Below are 21,973 nucleotides of genomic sequence, written 5' to 3' on the forward strand. Positions count from 1 at the left end.
CAATCTTCACCAAGAAGAGAGTGCTCCAGAAAAGGAACATTTGATGTAGGGTTATATATGGTTTTTTTGTTCCTGTTTTTTTTTTTTTTTTTTAGTATAAAGAGTTACAAACCATCATGCTGGAGAACGTTCCAGAAAGTTCATCTTACGTTTTTATCTCCTGTTTTTAGTATATGCAAGGCTTATGACTTTAATCTTATGAGAACCAGAGAAGTTTCTTTCTCTTATCATGTGTTCAGAATGCTCCTTTATGGGGACGTATGACAGCTGCACAGACTCTTGGTTTCTGCTCAGGGTCCTGGGATGCAGCCCTACTGGGATGCAGTCTGTGCTCAGCAGGGAGTCTGGATCTCTCCCTTTCTTCTGCACCACCCCCTTCTCTCTCTCCCCACCCAAATAAATTTAAAAACCTTAAAAAAAAAGGAATGCTCCTTTTTGTCTATTTATTTTTAACAAAGCAGACATGTGCTTGGGGCAGAACTACAGCCCCTGCTTTGAGGTTTCACCAGTCACTTGGACCTTGATAGATGTTAAAGTATAGCTTCCTTAGGAGCCCAGAAGCAGACCGCACAAACTACAACTAAAAATTTCCTCTTGCTTATTAAAACTGCCACCTACCAATCTGCAATGGTCTACCTCTGCAGTCTCACCTTGCCCTCTCATATACATGGGTGAGGTTTGAATTCACTCGGGGGAAATACCAGTTGCAAACCAACAGACTCCACTGAATCAAAACTGTATATTGCAACCTTCACTTCTTCACCCTGAGGATATTGTAAATGAAGTACAGAAAGAAGCACCCTGAATAGAGGATTGTAGAAGGCCCTGTAGCAGTGGCCTCATAGTTCTGGCCTTAATATTGTAACACTTAAACATCTTCACTCATGCCTCTATAATCTTTGCCAGGGTAAGTCTCTGGGAAAACTGCTGCATTCCATTACTGCTTTGTTACTTGGTAACATTCGGGGCCATTCCAGGTGTGCCCCGTAAACCCTTCACTTAATCCAGCGTCAGAAGCAACAATTGAAAGATCTTCAGCAACCGCCCATCACGTAAGGCCCTTTAAAATGAAGGAGGAGGGGCGCCTGGGTGGCTCAGTGGATTAAGCCGCCTTCGGCTCAGGTCATGATCTCAGGGTCCTGGGATCGAGCCCCGCATCGGGCTCTCTGTTCCGCAGGGAGCCTGCTTCCTCCTCTCTCTCTGCCTGCCTCTCTGCCTATTTGTGATCTCTCTGTCAAATAAATAAATAAAATCTTAAAAAAAAAAAAAAGGAGGAAAGGCGCAGTCACAGAGCAGTGGGAGGGCTGTAAACCTGGCTGGTAGGGGCCCACAGCCACGCGGGACATCTCGCGGCTTCCTTCCCACTATCCCACGAGAGGTTGCCCGGCAGGAAGTCGGGCCACTTCCGGTTTCTCCCCGCCACAGCTTTCTGTGGAGAATCCGAATAGCCTGAAATGATGAAATTCTAGTTTCCCATTTAATGGTCTCCACTGCAAATGCCTGTTCACGCGGATTGGAAGGTAAGCCATGCATGCCTATTTCAGAGTTTCAGTTAAAATTCTCATTCACGCTTTTATTGAAGGAAAGTCTGTTCCGTGAGGGTTAATTCCGGCATGCGTGGAATTAGTCCGAGCTGATTTGCTGAAGTAAGATATGTACCAAGACAGTATTGACTCCAGACAAGGCCTGACTTGTACTGATTAATAGCATTGCTTTTCAACCGCGGCGCCAAGGTGAGTTTCTGCTGGTTTGCGCCGACTTAATGAAAATTGGTAACAGCAAGGAGATGGTTTACACCTGGTTTAGGTGACTTTTCCCCACCCTGACGCTGCCACTGGGGCTGGTTACTTCACAATAGTCTATTGGGTGCCCTGGTCTGAGCTATTCTGTACCTATCTTGGTGGTTTGTGACTTGAAGGAAGGTACGTCCACTACAGCCCTTCAGGTGGACAGTAAGAGCTAGCTTGTGGTTTCTGATCTGTGCAGCCTTCGAGATGAAGCTCCAACTTCAATGCTGCTGCCATTTGGTATTCTTTTTTTCCGCAATGACCTGTAGATTCTTTTTTTTTTTTTTAAAGATTTTATTTATTTATTTGACAGAGAGAGATCACAAGTAGGCAGAGAGGCAGGCAGAGAGAGTGAGAGGGAAGCAGGCTCCCTTCAGAGCAGAGAGCCGGACGTGGGACTCGATCCTAGGACCCTGAGATCATGACCCGAGCCGAAGGCAGCGGCTTAAACCACTGAGCCACCCAGGCGCCCCTGACCTGTAGATTCTTAAGCTTTGGTAATTTTAAGTCCTGTGAGTGATTGAAATTTGTCTCGCTGCCCCAATTAGTGAAGTCTCCACCAAGAAAAGCGAAGAGGGCTCTTGGGTGGCTCAGTCAGTTTAGCGTCTGCCTTCAGCTCAGGCCATAATTGTTGGGTCCTAGGATCAAGCCCACATGGGGCTCCCTGCTCAGCAGGGAGCCTGCTTCTCCCTCTCCCTCTGCTGCTCCCCCTGCTTGTGCTTTCTGTTAAATAAATAAATAAAATCTTAAAAAGAAAAAAAAGAAAACAAATAAGCAAAACCAAACAAAAAAACCCCAGAAGAAACAGGGAATGCAAGGAAGAAAAAAAAACCCAAAAAGGCAAGAAACCCTTAAGTCAAAACCTGAAGAAGAAAAGGGAAGGTGTTTATTGTATCCAAAACAAGGCTATTTGGAAAAAAAAAATTCTGGAAAGTTTAGAAGTAGGGGAAATCTGAAAAGGAGGAAAAAAGTCAAAGAGATGAAAAATAGTGGAGAAAATATCCTCGTGTTTATTTTCTAATAGAAGTTCTAGGATATCAGGGAAAAATGGAAATTAACAAAGAATTTGTGAGACTCCCAAGAAAGGAAAAGGCAGTCACCAAGTACCAGCTTATTGAATTATAAGTCTCAACTAGAGTATAATTTATCATGCAATTTTGTAACACCAGAAATAGAAATAAAATATTTCAAAGAGAAAAAAGAAAACATTGTAAAATACAGGATTATGTGATTATAGAATTCCACCAATAGGAGAAAAATCAACTATTTCTGGGGAATTAAAAAAAATATATTTACAAAGAACAATTTAAATCTTAGAAAATTATAAAAATTTCAAAATATGTCTGTATTTGTAAGTTATGGTCATAAGCATATGACTTCAAAGATGTATCAAGTTTTTTTTCATTATATGGAACCATGGTATTATATAGTTGCTCCTGTATGTGTGTGCGTTGTATGGGGCATGTGCACATACATTTGTGGAATACTTCAGAAATTTGCACATTGTCTTTGTGCAGGGGACATGCTAAAACCTCTCTGTATCTTTCCAATTTTTTTTAAGATTTTATTTATTTATTTGACAGGCAGAGATCACAAGTAGGCAGAGAGGCAGGCCGAGAGACTGAGAGGAAAGCAGGCTCCCTGCTGAGCAGAGAGCCCAATGCGGGACTCGATCCCAGGACCCTGAGATCATGACCTGAGCCGAAGGCAGTGGCTTAAACCACTGAGCCACCCAGGTGCCCTATCTTTCCAATTTTAGTATGTGTGCTACTGAAGTACTACTATAGGATTGTGGTTAATATGAATAATAATAATAATTAAAAAATGGTCATAATTTTTTTTAAGTGTTACAAATAGTGGTCACATATTCTTCATTTTATTTCAGAAGTAGAACAAAGTTTCTAAATCACTAACTATGCTGGACTTGAGGACACTAGAAAATAAAATGTTGATTTTTATTGATAATTATATTGAAAATTATTGATAATTATTAAAGTGTTAGATGTTTTAAATAACATTAGACATTTTCATTTTTAAAAAAGTAAATAGTGGAATCTTATCAATCTGAAACACGTGATAGTGATGGACTATTGTTCTTGATAATCATGGGTTTCTGTGTATCCCTGAAATACAACAACATCAAGGAAAGGGGAACTTAAAAAAAAAAAAAACCTTATTATTGTATCATTTGATTCATTCCTGTGCTATGTAGTCTGGGTATCAGTGTGCCAGAAAATTTAGCCTTTACATTTCCAAAAGATGTTTTCTAAAGGCTTTGCTCATGTACTGTTTCTTGTTTCTTCTCAAAGTCATCTCGTTCTTTTTCCCCTCTTTTATATTGAATATGTATCTTGATAGCAGGAAATAAAGAAGATAAATATGTTTTCTTGACATTAAGATGAAGAAACTTCATAAACAATATGTTTCTATGGCTGTAGTGCTTATGTGCATGCCCATGTACATGTTAATTTCATCAGGTTTTAATCCTTGACTCCACTATTGGAGATTACTGGCACAGGCTTTCTATTTATAATCTCACAGAAGTGATTTTTGAAGAAGGAATAATCTTTGTTGTGTTATTTACTGCATTCAGTGCAGCTCAGTAAATAAATGGCACAGATACAGTTTATTGTATGAAGGAGAATTTGTACAGAGCAAAGATGACTTGCACTTGTGTGCTCAGCACTAATCCCTCTTGCTTTTTGTATTTGTGCCAATGTGCTTTTGGTAGTATTAATTGAGAGGAACTACATGGTGTTTTAAATAGAGTCATGGGAATTTGTCCCATTATACAACTGGGTAACTATACAAAACGTCCATCAGTACCGACCACACCAAATATTGCATCGTGGCGTCAATCCAAGACATTACATTTATCTAATCATTGACTTTACATTTACCTCAATCTATTTCAAGACAAGAAATGAAATGCTTGCTGCAAAATTACATTTCCAGCAGTTTCTGATAAAGGAAGGAGATGAACTTTGAATGGAGCAATTGTTTTCTAAATGGATTTTTAAGACATAGTATATTGGGTCTCGAGTTCATTGATTTGTATTGGACCAAGAGATAGGTTGAAAGGGGACATTTCTCCAGTGGAGAGAGTTGGAAGGAGATTTCTCGTTCCCCAAATCAAAGGCCTCAAGCCAAACTGAAAAATCTGCTCACAGAGCAAATTTCTTTTGATTCCTTAAAATAAAATTTCAAAAATCCTATAAGCACAAGGATATCTTATATCTCTTAGGACATTTTAAAGAGAAAAATACATTAGTTTAGTAGATGGTTCAAAGGACTGGAAATGAGATATAGGACCTTTCACCCCTGGGTTACCATTTGATGAATGCCACCTAACTTTAAAGTGATCATAATTCTTTTTATTGTGTTGCACTATGGTAGTTTAAGGAATAGTCATTAGATTTTCATCAAGGAAGGAACCCTTGGATTCCCAGATTCCCAGATAGAAGGATTTCTGAACCTCAAAAAAAGCTATGCTATTGTTTGAGAGAATATGTTTACTTATAATAAAACACCAGAATAAAAGGACGTTTCCCCTAGCTAAGTATCTAATTTTTATTATGAAGTATGCAGGCATAAAGCCTTTAATTGCCTTAGCCCCAGCTAAAATAACTGCAGATACTCTTTCCAGTCACTAAATGAAATCTGTTTTTTTAAATTCCACTAAACTATTTGCTTTATTGTTACCCTGTGGGAATAAATTACATTAATAAAAAAGTTTAGTCTTGTCTGTTATTACCATTAACTATTTTTTATTCATCTTTTTAGCAGATAAAAGGTAAATAAGAATATACAGATAGTATTTTTTTTCCTATTCATAATTTTAGAAGTTCTATTTCTCCACCACTAAGGAGAATGAGTTTGATTTTTTTTTTTAAATAAATGCTTCCCATTAGAACTTAATTTAAAAACACATAAAACATCTATACAAATGAGCAGCATAGAGACCCCAAGCTATTTCATTGAGAACCTGAGGGGTACTTTTGTAACCAGTGGCCAGTTTTATCCCTACCTTGCTTTTTTAAACTGCTGTTGAGTTCAGGGGATGGTTATGTCCTAAGAATCTCTCATCAAGGGATTTTTGCCTTTAAGGTGCATCTGATGGGACTGTTCAGTGATCCTGTAGATGCATTCTATTTAAAGAATCAGGTCATGCACCATTGTGGCACAGAGAGTTGCTTATTTTTCTAGACAAAGAATGTTAAAAAAAGAAGTGCTTAAAAACAGCAACAAAACATCGCAATGTTTTCCTTGTGAGTAAATCGAGTTATTGATTTGGTTTTGAATTCAAGAGACTATGATTCAAAAAGGTATCTCCTCCCCCAACCTGTTTGTTTCTTTGAAATATAGATAAAGTAGTTAGCTTTACCTACCCATGGAGGGGTGCCTTGATGGCTCTGTGGGTTAAGCGTCAGACTCTTGGTTTCTGCCCAGGTCATGATCTCAGGGTTCTAGAATTGAGTCCTGCCTCAACCTCCGTACTCGGTGGGAGTACTCTGTACTCCTTACTCAGTGCTTGAGATTCTATCTCCCCCTCTCTACCTACACCTTCCCGTGTTCTCTCTCTTAAATAACATCTTTAAAATGGAAAATGAATTGTTATTGGCCATTTCAGACACAAATAACCCATTCAGAGGCTTACAAATGGATGGCATAAAATTCCAAATGATTTCAAAGTGGACCTAAGAGAAAGTATTTTAATTTTATAATGTCAACTCGTGAGATTATATAGTCAAAGTGTGTCTAACTCTCTCACTTCTTTGGTGTTCAGTATTCAGAACTGCTCTTCTCCTTTTCTTTTCTTCCTTCTCTCTTCTTCCTTTCTCATTCTTTGTTTCACACACTAAAAGGAAATCAACATATTTGCTTTTGACTTTTCCATTATAGCTTCATTTTTTTTGGAGGACACTAGATGGCATATATCCATGGCTGTTAACATAGAATTTAAACATACTTGCAAACAGGTTGATGTCAATAAATGCTTAAGCACAAACAAATTAGAGTACTGAGCAAATTTTAGTTGATGGTGTTGAAAATCATGTTTAGTGGTGGAGTTATAAGTTCAAAGCTAGTAAAATTTTAAAGCTCGTATCACCTAATGTGGTGATTTCAATGTGAAGTTCATCATTTTATATTCTTTGATTAAATCTACATCCCAAAAACATTCTATTATCTATGAAAAAACATTTTTAATGGGTAGACATGAAATTGGATTATTAGGACATTTTACTATATATAATTACCACAAATTATAACTAATAATACTGTATCTATGCACTGTGCTTTCTTCAAGTTCTTCAATTTTGCCTGAGATTGTATAGGATGTTGAAAAATATTTATATATATTACCTGCAAATAAATGTAGGAAAATACTTTTTTTTAGCATGTGCCATATATGGAATCACTTTTGTGGTTGTTTTTGTTTTGGAATTTTTTATTTTATTTTATATTACTTTAGCTCTTAACTGTTGTTACTTTGCCCTTAAGTTATCTATGATATTAACTTAAATCTACCTTGTACAGTGTGCAGAAAATTAATACATACCCACCCCCCCTCTGCCTCAGGATTAGGGAACATACATTTGTGGTTTACATCATCATATTATTTCTTTTTTTTTTTTTTTAAAGATTTTATTTATTTATTTGACAGAGATCACAAGTAGGCAGAGAGGCAGGCAGAGAGAGAGAGGAGGAAGCAGGCTGTCCACAGAGCAGAGAGCCTGATGCGGGGCTCGATCCCAGAACCCTGGGATCACGACCTGAGCCGAAGGCAGAGGCTTTAACCCACTGAGCCACCCAGGCGCCCCATCATATTATTTCTGACTCAAAGCTTCACTTCAACAGATTAATAAAGTTCATGGATTAAGTCCATATCCTACCTATAGGTTCCATTCCATACATATTTGGGTGTAAAACTTCATGAAACCACACCTAATTTTATGAGGTGTTTGTGTGTACTGAATAATTTAGGAAATGGTAACAATCATCCCCCAAATAGAGTGTGTTTAAGACTAACTGATAGCATTCATTCTGAAAGTGGTTTTTTTTCCTCCCCCAAATCTTCACTGGTAAATTACTCACTTGTCATGTATGCTCAAATAATGTATGTTTTTACAACACTTTTTGATTGTTTTGCCTTCCTTTCCATCCCTTTTCATTTTGGAGAAATCACTATAGAAGTCACTTACATCCTATACATTTTTCTATACATTTCTGATGCAAAGGAATTTAATCCTCCTTTCATTTTTTACCCCTCTCCATCAGACTCTGCCAGCAACTATTTTTCTTTTTTTCTGTTTCTAAACAAAGGCAATTAATCCTCAAGACAAATTATCATTCTGTTTTCCAATACTATAAGTACTTATATGGATAAAATGTGAGAGTTATCATTTGCTTATTTCTGTGACAACATGCTTGTTTTATGAAAGCCTACTTACAATGAGTAATATATTAAAAAGGGTGCAGTTCATTTAATAATAATAGGTGGAATTTGTTACCAATATACAATCCAGTGTTTCAAGATCATATCTTCCCCTAAGGATATGAGAGCCTGGTAACCACTGAGCGATTTGTCACTGCTTGGTCCCCAACGGTGTAACATAGAGCTAATTGTCATCCTGAAATCAATTTTTTTTTTTTTCAACTGCAAATATATGGGAACACCACCAATGGAATTAGTTAAGGTCACACATTAGGATGTAAGTGACTTCAGTGGTACCTTTTTTTTTTTTCAACAATATATTCATTTCCTACTGTGCCAATCATAACATGAGGTCCTGAGATTATGGTAGTCTCTACAAAGACACAGAACCATCCTTCATAGAGCCCACTAATGGAAAAGGTACATATTTCTCAAAGCCATATTCTTCTGGCAGTTCAGCTTCCAGTGTCCTAAAAGTCAATAATTCCAGCACAAATTGAAATCTTAATATATCTTGTATTTCCTAGCATCAGTTGAATATAAATAATAATATATTGGCATCAATACATTAACTGTATGATGAACTCCCCAAAAGACCATCCAAAAAAACATATTCATAAATATGACATAGTTTAAGTAATGTCTCAGTGCCGCTTCCTAAGAGTGCACAGGAGAAGAATGAGGCACAAACTCCTCAGTCCTGTATTTATTAGATACAAGACAACAAAGGAGAAGAAGGTTATACATTAGCCTTAGGTCTTGTAGGTAAACAAGAAAGAATGTGAGTCATATGTTGATCATAAGTCTTATAGGTAAACAAGAAGAGGAGTAAAGTGTGTCTGGCCAAGCAGCATGAATTTGTAGTTGAGCAAGTGCACTTAAAGGGATTACCATAACAGCAGGCTATCTCTGAGGCAGGGGAGGCAACGAAAAAAGGGAAGCAAGCAGTGTTCTGCCCTGAGGTAGCCTGGCATCCCCAGCTGGGTATGCCCAGCTGCTGGACTTCAATGACTTCTATCATCCTCCCCACCAGAGGCCTGCTTCTAGTACAAGGTTTTTCTCAAGGTCATCTTTAAGCATGCTTGTGTGACCAGTACAACTCCTCATTAGTTAAAGTTATACTTTAAGCAGTATATTATTCTTTTTTTTTTAATTTATTTTTTATTTATTTGACAGAGAGAGATCACAAGTAGGCAGAGAGGCAGGCAGAGAGAGTGAGAGGGAAGCAGGCTCCCTGCCAAGCAGAGAGCCCGATGTGGGACTCGATCCCAGGACCCTGAGATCATGACCTGAGCCGAAGGCAGTGGCTTAAACCACTGAGCCACCCAGGTGCCCCAAGCAGTATATTATTCTGAGGGATGGTTACATCCCAGGGAATTCAGGAGTGGATATTTATAGGATTTTAAGGCATGAGCTAAATGATTACATGGTGACTCTTCTAGGTCTGGAAACTGGTATTGGGCAGAGTTTGTGACATAATAGCTTTGGATTGGAGAGCAAGTAACTTTAAGGGAGCTTTGAAAAATTAGTGTTTATAAATAAGGTAGTTTAGTTGCTTCATATTTCCTAAGAGTATGTATTTCATGAAGCAAGTAGCTAAGTTATTTTTGCTTATTCTGAGTATTAATTAGTATAGGAAAAGGAACATATACCAAATATCAATATTGTATAATGCAAGAATCAGAAATTGTTTCAATGTTTAGCTTAGTTAAAAAATAATGTATTAGAAAAAAATGGATGGTATTTTGATAGGGATTGCATTAAATGTGTAGATTGCTTTAGGTAGCATAGACATTTTCACAATATTTATTCTTCCAATCCAGGAGCATGGAACATTTTTCCATTTCTTTGTGTCTTCCTCAATTTCTTTTATGAGTACTTTATAATTTTCTGCGTATAGATTCTTAGCCTCCTTGGTTAGGTTTATTCCTAGGTATCTTATAGTTTTGGGTGCAATTGTAAATGGGATTGACTCCTTAATTTCTCTTTCTTCTGTCTTGTTGTTGGTGTACAGAAATGCAACTGATTTCTGTGCATTGATTCTATATCCTGACACTTGACTGAATTCCTGTACAAGTTCTAGCAGTTTTGGGGTGGAGTCTTTTGGGTTTTCCACATATAGTATCATATCATCTGCGAAGAGTGATAGTTTGACTTCTTCTTTGCCAATTTGGATGCCTTTAATTTCTTTTTGTTGTCTGATTGCTGAGGCTAGGACTTCTAGTACTATGTTGAATAGCAGTGGTGATAATGGACATCCCTGCCGTGTTCCTGACCTTAGCGGAAAAGCTTTCAAAGAAATGGAACAAATAATCCTAAAATTTATATGGAAACAGAAAAGACCTCGAATAGCCAAAGGAATATTGAAAAAGAAAGCTAAAGTTGGTGGCATCACAATTCCGGACTTCAAGCTCTATTACAAAGCTGTCATCATCAAGACAGCATGGTACTGGCACAAAAACAGACACATAGATCAGTGGAACAGAATAGAGAGCCCAGAAATAGACCCTCAACTCTATGGTCAACTAATCTTCGACAAAGCAGGAAAGAATGTCCAATGGAAAAAAGACAGCCTCTTCAATAAATGGTGCTGGGAAAATTGGACAGCCACATGCAGAAAAATGAAATTGGACCACTTCCTTACACCACACACGAAAATAGACTCAAAACGGATGAAGGACCTCAATGTGAGAAAGGAATCCATCAAAATCCTTGAGGAGAACGCAGGCAGCAACCTCTTGGACCTCAGCCGCAGCAACATCTTCCTAGGAACAACGGCAAAGGCAAGGGAAGCAAGGGCAAAAATGAACTATTGGGATTTCATCAAGATCAAAAGCTTCTGCACAGCAAAGGAAACAGTCAACAAAACCAAAAGACAACTGACAGAATGGGAGAAGATATTTGCAAACGACATATCAGATAAAGGGCTAGTATCCAAAATCTATAAGGAACTTAGCAAACTCAACACCCAAAGAACAAACAATCCAATCAAGAAATGGGCAGAGGACATGAACAGACATTTCTGCAAAGAAGACATCCAGATGGCCAACAGACACATGAAAAAGTGCTCCACGTCACTCGGCATCAGGGAAATACAAATCAAAACCACAATGAGATATCACCTCACACCAGTCAGAATGGCTAAAATTAACAAGTCAGGAAATGACAGATGCTGGCGAGGATGCGGAGAAAGGGGAACCCACCTCCACTGTTGGTGGGAATGCAAGCTGGTGCAACCACTCTGGAAAACAGCATGGAGGTTCCTCAAAATGTTGAAAATAGAACTACCCTATGACCCAGCAATTGCACTACTGGGTATTTACCCTAAAGATACAAACAAAGTGATCCAAAGGGGCACGTGTACCCGAATGTTTATAGCAGCAATGTCTACAATAGCCAAACTATGGAAAGAACCTAGATGTCCATCAACAGATGAATGGATAAAGAAGGTGTGGTATATATGCACAATGGAATACTATGCAGCCATCAAAAGAAATGAAATCTTGCCATTTGCGATGACGTGGATGGAACTAGAGAGTATCATGCTTAGTGAAATAAGTCAATCAGAGAAAGACAACTATCATATGATCTCCCTGATATGAGGACATGGAGAAGCAACATGGGGGGTTAGGGGGATAGGAGAAGAATAAATGAAACAAGATGGGATTGGGAGGGAGACAAACCATAAATGACTCTTAGTCTCACAAAACAAACTGGGGTTGCTGGGGGGAGGTGGGGTTGGGAGAGGGGGAGGGGGTTATAGACATTGGGGAGGGTATGTGCTATGGTGAGTGCTGTGAAGTGTGTAAACCTGGCGATTCACAGACCTGTACCCCTGGGGATAAAAATACATTATATGTTTATTAAAAAAAAAAATTGGAAGGGGAGGCAAACCATAAGAGACTATGGACTCTGAAAAACAACCTGAGGGTTTTGAAGGGTCAGTGGTGGGAGGTTGGGGGAACAGGTGGTGGGTAATAGGGAGGGCACGTTTTGCATGGAGCACTGGGTGTTGTGCAAAAACAATGAATACTGTTACGCTGAAAAAATAAATTAAAAAAAATGTATTAGAATGTTCTTAGAACATTTTTTAGACATTTTTAATGAGGCACATTGGTGAAACCATTAATTTTGTTAGGATTTTGCTTTTGTTGACTGCTTTCTCTTATATAGTATAGTCATGTAGGGCCTAAAGCCAATATCATTTCCTTTCAGTTGGAAATATATATCTATATCTATATCTATACCTATATATCTGTGTTTAATTATATATACACATGCATATGTAATATTATATAATATAAAATAAATAATTATATATTACGTACACTGAATTTTTCTTTCTTGTTTTTACTTCTTAGGGGTTTAGGGGAGAATGAGGGGGAGGGTCTTTACATAGTATTACACCAAATACCCTGCAGCTTCACAATTATCAAGTTCTTTTCTTTACAGTTAATCCTACATGCTTAATCTGTGGAGAATTATTTCTATTAAAAGCCAAAACCAAAACCAAAAGCCCTCATTCATGAAAAATCCCTTCAAAATCCTTACAATGACCTCCAGTTTACTACCAGTACCACCTAAATCTTTGGTAAGCTGTTTGGTGGTCAAATCCATCCTGACCCACCTTATCTCATAATTTGTTACATTCCGTAATTTACTCTCCCACTGGGTGCTTTAGCCACATTGAATTCTCTGTTAATGAATGTGTTTTTACCTATGTTTTTTTCCTCTTCTCATGAAGTGCCCTTCTTTTCTCTGTGTACCTAGTTATTGTTTTGTTATCCTTTAAGACTCATTACAAGCATTCCATTCTTATGGAAAATTTCTCTCATGGCTTAAGGCAAAAATGATTATTCCTAATCAGACTGTACATTATAAACATAGATTCCTAAGAAAAGCACTCTAACTAAACTTATTAATGATCATGCGATACATTTATGTTGGTAATTAAAATAAGAACAAAAAATGTTTTAAAAAATCCATTCATTTATTCATCACAGAGCAAGGAAAAGAAATTAAAAGAGATGGTTGTACTTAGAGAAACCAAGGGAAGAAGGCTGCACTGGGGTAAGTGAAAATAAAACAAACCCATTTATGAAGTATCAAAATATGCAGGATAGAGAAGTACAATGAGCATAAAGAGAAGTTTGAGGTAATGACAAGTTTATCAAAGTGGCTTAAATGTAAAGGTGGAAATAAAAATCAGATTTGAGGGAGCTGATGTGTGTTTGATATCAAACCTCAAAAGTTGGGTATGATAGAAAAAGATGAGGAAGAAGACCCATAGTGAAATTTGGAGCTCTTGTTTTGCAAGATGGGAAAAGAACAAAGATGATACATTTGTAACTCAGGAGAGAAAGATGATAATAATTACAGCAAATTCTAAGAAGAAGTAAGATGAGGTAGTAACTAGGTAAAACATGATTAGTGGTATTAACTCTTGAAATGGAAAATGAAAAATGACATTGGATCCAGAGATGGGAAGAAAAAGGGGGGAAAATGGTTGCAGATGTAAATAAGTACGTTAGTGAAGATCAATAAAGATGTGAGGATGGATGCAAGGCAATTTCTTGAGAAAGATGGATGTGCTGGCTGGGAAAGAAACTTGAGAGGAGGAGGTCTGGAATAGCAATTGAGGATAATAGAAATTGTAGATCAAGGATAACTAAAAAGATTGATTGTTTTTCAGAATTCCACTGTTTGGAAATTGAGAATGTCTAATGGCAACAAAGTATACATTTATGTAATTTTAATCCTAAATTCTTTAGAACATTAATTGAAACCCATGTTTTAGGGTCTGGGTAACTCTGTGAGTTGAGCATCTGTACTCTTGGTTTCAGTTCGGGTTGTGATCTCAGAGTCATGGGATTGAGCCCCAGCTCAGGTTCCTTGCTCAACAAGGAGTCAGTTTGAGATTCTCTCCCTCTGCCCCACCCCCCAACTTGTGCGTGCATGGACATACTTTCTCCAAAATAAATAAATAAATCTATTTAAAAAAGCTTGTTTTAGAATGGGGACCTTTTTTTTTTAAAGATTTTATTTATTTGTCAGAGAGAGAGGAGCAAGAGTGAGCACAAGCAGACAGAGTGGCAGGCAGAGGCAGAGAAAGAAGCAGGCTCCCCGCCGAGCAAGGAGCCGGATGTGGGACTCGATCCAGGATGCTGGGATCATGACCTGAGCCAAAGGCAGCTGCCCAACCAACTGAGCCACCCAGGTGTCCCTAGAATGGGGACCTTTTTGAGGATTTTATTTATTATTTATTTATTTATTTATATGTATGTTCATATGTATGTAAAGAAAATCAAGGGGGAAAGGAGTTAGGATGCTGGTGAGAGATACTCAGCCATGGGACTTAATTGGGAATGTGAGCCAGCTTTATTGGTGGCAACAAACAACCCTAAAATCTTAGTGGATAATGGCAACACACTTTTTTGACTCACTGATAAGATGTACAGGTCACCTTTGGTTTGGCCCTTTTCTATCTTGTTTGTGTTCTTGAAAAAATCTTTTCTAGCATAGCACTTGTCATATCTACTGCATCTCATTGACCAAAGCAAGCCATACCATACAGTCAAGCAGAATATAGGGTACTGTACACATTATAAAGAGAGACTTGGGGGGCGCCTGGGTGGCTCAGTGGTTTAGGCCTCTGCCTTCAGCTCAGGTCATGGTCTCAGGGTCCTGGGATCGAGCCCCACATCGGGCTCTCTGCTCCGTGGGGAGCCTGCTTCCTCCTCTCTCTCTGCCTGCCTCTCTGCCTAGTTGTGACCTCTCTCTCTGTCAAATAAATAAATAAAATATTAAAAAAAAAAGAGACTTGGCAAATCTAAGATATATAAAACTCTTTGGGGGAAGGGAGTGGATAATTGGGAAGGATAATAGAATATATTATATCTAACAGCAAAGTTGTGAGGCTTAGTAGTAGTTTGTGGGTTAAAATAAAATGAAGTGGACAGTGACTGAAGACTAAAATAAAAGAGCAATGAGTTTAATGGGAAGAAAGGACTGAGGCAGCTCAGGTATTTACATTAGATGGAGCTAATTAAAGCTTCTGAGACAGACCACTAACCAGCAGTAGGAAGGTCTAGAATGTCATCATGAGAGAATGTTGCTGAAGTAAGAGGATGATGGTATTATTAGATAGTGGTATTATTAGAGTTGTAGGGGGCAAGTAATTGTGTGACTAGAATTTAGGGTTGTTACCACACTAGTGTTGAAAATGCTTAATTTAATAACAGTGGGGAAAAGAAATCCCCGACTTCTCCTCATGGAGGAGTAACCTGGCGGTAAATGAACATAAAAATCAACATAAAAATATAGAGTGGGTGGAAGACCCAGTTTGCACTCTGGAAGTTTCCACTCTACCCTAAAGACAAATAAAGATCTAAGGAGACTGAAAAATCAGTAACTCTTTTGATGCATAAGAGAAGGGAGGGCATGGCAAGCCCCTCAAGGCTGGAGAAATAGATGAGCAAATGCGGCAAGTTTGGCTTACCATGGCAGAGGCTCATGAGGAGAGACTGCTACTGGAACTAGTGAAAAAAACCAGAATGTAATTGATGAATTGCTGGAAGTTAGGTGTGGATATATCTGAGAATTTAAAGAAGAGTCCATGGGAATTCAGTCATGGGGGGGTGGGCAAAAATATTGTGAGGTTTACCTCTAGGAGCTCAATGAGATTCCTACAATAAGTACCAAAGAAAAATCCCTTCCTGCTTCCTACTTGAGGTGGTAGGGGAGAAACCATTTTGAAAATGTCAGTATTTTGCTCTTTTCAATAAGACCTGCACTCTAGGGAAGTTAACCAGAGTCTAACAGGCTGGGATAGTTTCAGAGACTACTGGCTTGGCGAGGGAAATAGACAACTCCAGCCCATTATAGCCATCCTGTCACACCTAAGGGGGGGTGGGAATTAAGTACTTGTGAAGTGGCACAGGCTCACTGAAAGACTGAGACCTACTCATGGGGATGTAGAATGCTTCACCTCTCCAGACACTTCACCACCATATTACTAAAAGCCTGTTTATAGCAGTTTCTTTTACTCAGTATATTATACCAGAGTATCAAGAAAAAAAAATTACAAAGCATACCAGAGGGGGAAAAAAAGTGAAGAGACAGAGCAAACATCAGAACCACACAGAGCAGGGATGTTAGAATTGTCCAACTGGGAATTATAAAACAAAAATGAAACTGATTAATATGATTAGGGTTCTAATGGATAGAGTAGGTAGCATGTAAGAACAGATGGGGAATATAAGCAGAGAGATGGGGAATCCTGAGAAGGAATAACAACAAAAATGCTATAGATGGTATTATAGGATATGTGAGGGTCAAGAGAGAAAGACAGTTTGAGTAATTATGTAATACTTTAAAAATAATTATATATAATAATTTCTCAAATAGATATTTATATATGTAAATAAATAAATATTATTATTTATGACAAATGGATGGAAAGCCACTCAATTAAAATATGCAGTATTAATCCAATTATCCAGTCTATTATTCATATTAAAGTTGGGTTAAATATAGATTTATTTCCCTTTTACTTACTTTACAGTTGGCCTAAGGTATATAAAAGTGGACTTGCTGGAAGGACATAGTCATAAAGATGAGTTTGAGAGAGAGCATGTGCTATTTCAAATAGGATGTATATTGTGATAACACAGGGGAGTTTAGTACAAATGATCATTATAGAACTAGTGTCAGTTGAGTATCCACTGGAGGAAAATTTGTCTCAGGGAGGTAGTATCATTTGTAGTTATTCTACTCAGGAAATCAAGGCAAGTTTTAGTGTTTTCTGAATATTTTTATTAACTTTTTAAGGTAATTTTATATCAAAATGAGTTTCAACTCTCAATGTTCTTTTGTAATTCAGTCAAACCCTGTAATGTGTGCCTTGGAAAATTTTGAAAATCCTTTCCCTAGCCTACTGCTATCTGGGCAGGTCTGAGCTTTTAATATTGCAAATTGCATAACATTTTTTTTAGAAAAAATAAAATTTTAATAATACTAAAATTCATGGGAACTGGTTTAGTTCCATTGGATTTTTATAAAACTACTTCAGAATACTTGTCACACATTCATCCAAAAAAAAAAAAAATCAGTTCTGCACAAGATTCCAAATGTAAAAGACACATTAGATACTGTTGTTGCATAACAAATCACACCAAAAATTAATGGCTTAAAATAACTCAATTATTATTTCATAGTTTCTGTGACTCCAGTATCCAGGCATGGCTTAAATGGATCTTTTGCTTCAGTCTGTCAGAAGTCTGCAACCAAGGCATTACCCAAAGTTTACAGTTCCATCTGATGGCTCCACTAGAAGAGGATCCAATTTCAGGCTTACTTAGCAGTTGTTGACAGCATTCAGTTTGTAAGGGTTGTTAGACTGAGGACCTCAGTTCTTCTAATGGCTGTTGGTCAAAGGTTCTTATAGTTAATTACCGTGTGGTTCTTTCCCACATGTCAGTTTGCTTCATCAACCGTGTAAGCCAGGAAGGTAATAAAGTCTGTTAACAATATGGAAGTCACAATCTTTTGTGACAGAATCAGAGAAGTGATATACCCCCCCCCTTTTTTTTTTTGCCATTTTTTGGTGAAAAGCAAGTCATATTCCACCAACACTCAAAGCATGAGCATTGAGTAGTGAAGAACATGATGAGTACCAAGAGGCAGACATCACTAGAGACCATTTCAGATGTCTGCCTATCACATATGTCTCCTTAGATTTAATTTCCAGCTCTACTGAGATAAATTGACATATAACATTGTGTAAGATTAAGGTGTGCAACCTAATGATTAATTTATATGTATACTGTGAAATGATTACTACTATAAGGTTAGTTAACACACCTATCACTTCACATGGTTATAATTTTTGTTCTTGTAATGAGGACTTTTAAGATTTACTCTCTTAACCCATCTAAAATATAGAGTGCAGAATTGTTAATATTACTTATCATGCCATATATAATATCCCTGGAATTTACTCATCTTTTAACTGGAATTTTGTACCCTATGACCACACACATACATACAATACTCTCACTTTTGGCAACCACCAGTCTACTATTTCTATAAATTGTTGTTTTTTTATTTTCTTAGAGTCCACATATAAGTGAGATCATACAATATTTGTCTTTCTCTTATTTCACTTAGCATAATGCAGAGGTCATCCATGTTGCAAATGGCAGGATTTTATTCTTTTTTAATGGTTGAATAATATTTCAGTGTGTGTGTATATCTTTCTCTCTATATATGTATGTATATGACTTTTTTATCCATTATTCCAATGTGTGTGTGTGTGTGCGTATGACATCTTCTTTACCCATTCATCAGTCAGTGGACATTTGGGCTCTTTCCATAATTTGGCTATTGTTGATAATGCTGCTATAAACATTGGGAGCATGTGCCCCTTCGAATCAGTATTTTTGTATCCTTTCGGTAAATACTTACTAGTGCAATAGCTGGGTCATAAAGTAGTTCTATTTTTAACTTTCTGAGAAACCTCCATAATGTTTTCCACAGTGGCTGCACCAGTATGCATTCCCACCGACGGTGTAAGAGGGTTCCCCTTTCTCTTCACCCTTGCCAACATCTGTTGTTTACTGTCTTGTTAATTTTAGCCATTCTGACAAAGGTGAGGTGATACCTTATTATGGTTTTACCTCATTGTGGTATTGATTTGTATTTCCCTGATGATGAGTGATGTTGAGCATCTTTTCATGAGTCTGTTCGCCATCTGGATGTCTTCTTTGGAATAATGTCCATTCATGTCTTCTCACCATTTATTAACTGGATTATTTGTTTTTTGCATGTTGAGTTTGAGAAGTTCTTTTTTTTCCCTCAGTGTTCCAAAATTCATTGTTCATGCACCACACCCAGTGCTCCATGCAGTACGTGCCCTTCATTAATACCCACCACCAGGCTCACCCACCTCCCACCCCCTTCCCCTCCAAAACCTTCAGTTTCTTAGAGCCCACAGTCTCTCATGGTTTGTCTCCCCTTCCGATTTCCCCCAACTTACTTCTCTTCTCCATCTCCCAGTGTCCTCTGTGTTATTCCTCCCATCCAAGTACTAACCAGGCCCGACCCTGCTTAGCTTCCGAGATCAGACGAGATCGGGCGCGTTCAGGGTGGTATGGCCGTAGACCTCTGTGTTATTCCTTATGCTCCACAAGTAAGTGAAGCCATATGATAATTGACTCTCTATGCTTGACTTATTTCACTTGGCATAATCTCTTCTAGTCCCGTCTATGTTGATAAGAAATTGGGTATTCATCCTTTCTGATGGAGTCATAATACTCCATTGTATATATGGAACGTATCTTCTTTATCCATTTGTCCGTTGAAGGGCATCTTTGTTCTTTCCACAGTTTGGCGACTGTGGCCATTGCTGTTATGAACATTGGGGTACAGATGGCCCTTCTTTTCATTACAGCTGTATCTTTGGGGTAAATACCTAGTAGTGCAATTGCAGCTTGTAGGGTAGCTCTGTTTTTAATTTCTTAAGGAATCTCCACACTGTTTTCCAAAGTGGCTGCACCAACTTGCATTCCCACCAACAGTGTAAGAGGGTTCCCCTTTCTCCACATCCTCTCCAACACTTGTTGTTTCCTGTCTTATGAACTTTTGGCCATTCTAACTGGTGTAAAGTGGTATCTCCATGTGGTTTTTGATTTGAATCTCCCTGATGACTAATGATGATGCACATTTTTTCCTGTGTTTGTTAGCCATTTGTGTGTCTTCTTTGGCATTTTATAGACTTTGGATATTAACCCTATTAAAATATCACCATCATTTTTCACAGAGCTAGAAAAAACAATCCTAAAATTTGTATGGAACCATAAAAACCTTGAATAGTCAAAGCAGTCTTGAAAAAGGAAACTAAAAGCTGGATGCATCACAGTTGCAGACTTCAAGCTTTATTACAGAGCTATAGTCATCAAGACAGTATGGTACTGGCACAAAAACAGACACATAGATCAGTAGAACAGAATAAAGCACCCAGAAATGGACCCACAACTCTATGATCAACTAATCTTTGACAAAGCAGGAAAAAAGACCATCTCTTCAACAAATGGTGTTGGGAAAACTGGACCACAAGATTCAGAAAAATGGAACCAGGCCATTTTCTTACACTATACACAAAAATAAATTGAAAATGGATGAAAGATCTAAATTTGAGACAGCAAACCATCAAAGTCTTAGAGGAGAACATAGGCAGCAACCTCTTCGACATAAGCCATAGCAACTTCTTACTAGACAAGTCTCTTGAGACAAGGGAAACAAAACCAAAAATGAACTATTGGGATTTAATCAAGATAGAAAGCTTCTACACAGTGAAGGAAAAGATCACCAAAACTAAAAGGTAACCTATGGAGTGGGAGAAGATACTTGCAAATGACATATCTGATAAAGGGTTAGTATCTAAGATGTACCACATTTTCTTTATCCATTCATCCATTAGTGGACCCTTAGGCTGTTTCTCGGTCTTGGCTATTGGGGGTAATAAACATGGGAATGCAAATGTATCTTCAAAATAGTGGTTTCATTTCTTTTGGATATATACCCAGAAATGGAATTCCTGGATCATATGGTAGTTCTTTTTCTCCTTTTTTTGAGGAATCCATACTGTTTCCATAGTGGCTACGCTAGTTTGCATTCATACCGACAGTGAACTATGGTTACTTTTTATTTATATTGTCACCAGCACTTACCTCTTATTTTTTTTTTTATAATAATCAGTATGACAGTTGTGATGTGATATCTCATTATGGTTTTGATTTGCATTTCCTGATGATTGGTGATATGAAGCCCCTGTTACATACCTGTTGGCCATTTGAGTGTCTTCTTTAAAAAATGTATATTAAGATCTTTTGCCCATTGTATAATTAGATTATTTAATTTTTGATATTGAGTTTTGTGAGTTCCTTATATAGTTTGAATATTAACCCCTTATCAGATATGTGATGTGCAAATATTTTGTCATTCCATAGATTGCCTTTTCATTTGCTCGCTTGTTTCATTTGCTAAGTTTAAACTTTTTAGGTTGGTGTAGTCCCACTTGTTTATTTTTGCTTTTTGTTGTTTGTGCTTTTGGTGTTATATCCATAAATCATTGCCAAGACAAATGACAAGGTTTTTCTCCCATGTTTTCTTCTAGGAGTTACATGGCTGCAAGTCTTACATTTAAGTCTTTAATTATTTCATCTTAATTTTTGTGAGTGGCATAAAATAAGGATACTGTTTTATTCTCTTACATGAGATTGTTTAGTTTTCCCAACACCATTTATTGAAGACACTATTCTTTTCCTACTGTGTATTCTTGGCACCCTTGTCAAAGATCAGTTGACTGTGTGTGTGTGTAAGGGTTTTTCTGGGCTTTCCATTTTCTTTTCATGGATGTTTTTTATTTATTTTTATTTTTTATTTATTTATTTATTTGACAGACAGAACAGACAGAGATCACAAGTAGGCAGAGAGGCAGGCAGAGAGAGAGAGAGAGAGAGAGAGAGAGAGAGAGAAGCAGGCTCCCCCCTGAGCAGAGAGCCCAATGCGGGGCTCAATCCCAGGACCCTGGGATCATGACCTGAGCCGAAGGCAGAGGCTTAACCCACTGAGCCACCCAGGCGCCCCTTTATGGATGTTTTTATGCCAGAACCAAGCTGTCTTGATTATTGTAGTTCTGTAATAGTATTTTGAAATCAGGAAGTATAGTACCTATATATTTAGTATGATA

The 21,973-nt window shown here is 37.7% G+C and overlaps 1 pseudogene; it reads right to left on the reverse strand.

Moving 5' to 3' along the window:
- Positions 1–3,259: 3,259 nt before the first annotated feature.
- On the reverse strand, positions 3,260–3,359 carry LOC123945375 (annotated as a pseudogene).
- Between the last annotated feature and the right edge of the window lie 18,614 nt (positions 3,360–21,973).

Source organism: Meles meles, chromosome 6 (assembly GCF_922984935.1).
Source record: "Meles meles chromosome 6, mMelMel3.1 paternal haplotype, whole genome shotgun sequence".
In the NCBI taxonomy this organism is placed as follows: domain Eukaryota; kingdom Metazoa; phylum Chordata; class Mammalia; order Carnivora; family Mustelidae; genus Meles; species Meles meles.